At 60.9% G+C, this 494-nt stretch overlaps 1 protein-coding gene across 2 annotated transcripts in view; it reads left to right on the top strand.

The window, feature by feature from the left end:
• Window positions 1-494, top strand: part of HPS5 (HPS5, biogenesis of lysosomal organelles complex 2 subunit 2) — a 75,829-nt gene that overhangs the window by 45,127 nt on the left and 30,208 nt on the right. The gene's annotated exons all lie outside the window — the stretch shown is intronic.

Raw genomic sequence — 494 nt, 5'->3', positions numbered from 1 at the left:
GACCATTCGGTCTTCCTTCTAATCAAAGACTAATCGGGGAAGCGGGGGTGTGTCGGGCTTTCACCCACGAGTTTCTTGCCGCTCCAGAGCCTAACAGGGGCTTTTTTTGCTGTTGGCGTGCCCTTTTAAACTGCACGCATGTGCAGTGGGCCCACCGTTGGGGAAAGCTGCTCTTGGGCAAGGGGCGGTCCTGCCCAGGATTTGGGGGGCCCTGACCTACTGGAGGGGGGGACATAGGAGGGACCCCTGCCTGTCCCAGCTCCTGGCCGTTTAAAGAAAAGCCCCAGTGCTCACCAGGTGCTGCTGGGAGTGGGGTGATCCCTGCTGCCCCCCACTGCCCCACGCTGCACAAGCCCCCTGACACCTCCCCCCTCAACCCCCCGTGCCTGCTCTGTCCACCATGGCTTTGGCCCTTTAAGAAAAGAAAACGGAGAAAACCCCCAGGACTTAGCACTCCTGCAGCGACTTCGGGGCTTTGTGTGGAACCCCCCCCC

This window comes from Gavialis gangeticus, unplaced genomic scaffold, assembly GCF_001723915.1.
Source record: "Gavialis gangeticus isolate Ggan-Ray unplaced genomic scaffold, GavGan_comp1, whole genome shotgun sequence".
Taxonomy (NCBI): Eukaryota; Metazoa; Chordata; order Crocodylia; family Gavialidae; genus Gavialis; species Gavialis gangeticus.
This window is presented reverse-complemented; position numbering and strand designations above follow the sequence as displayed.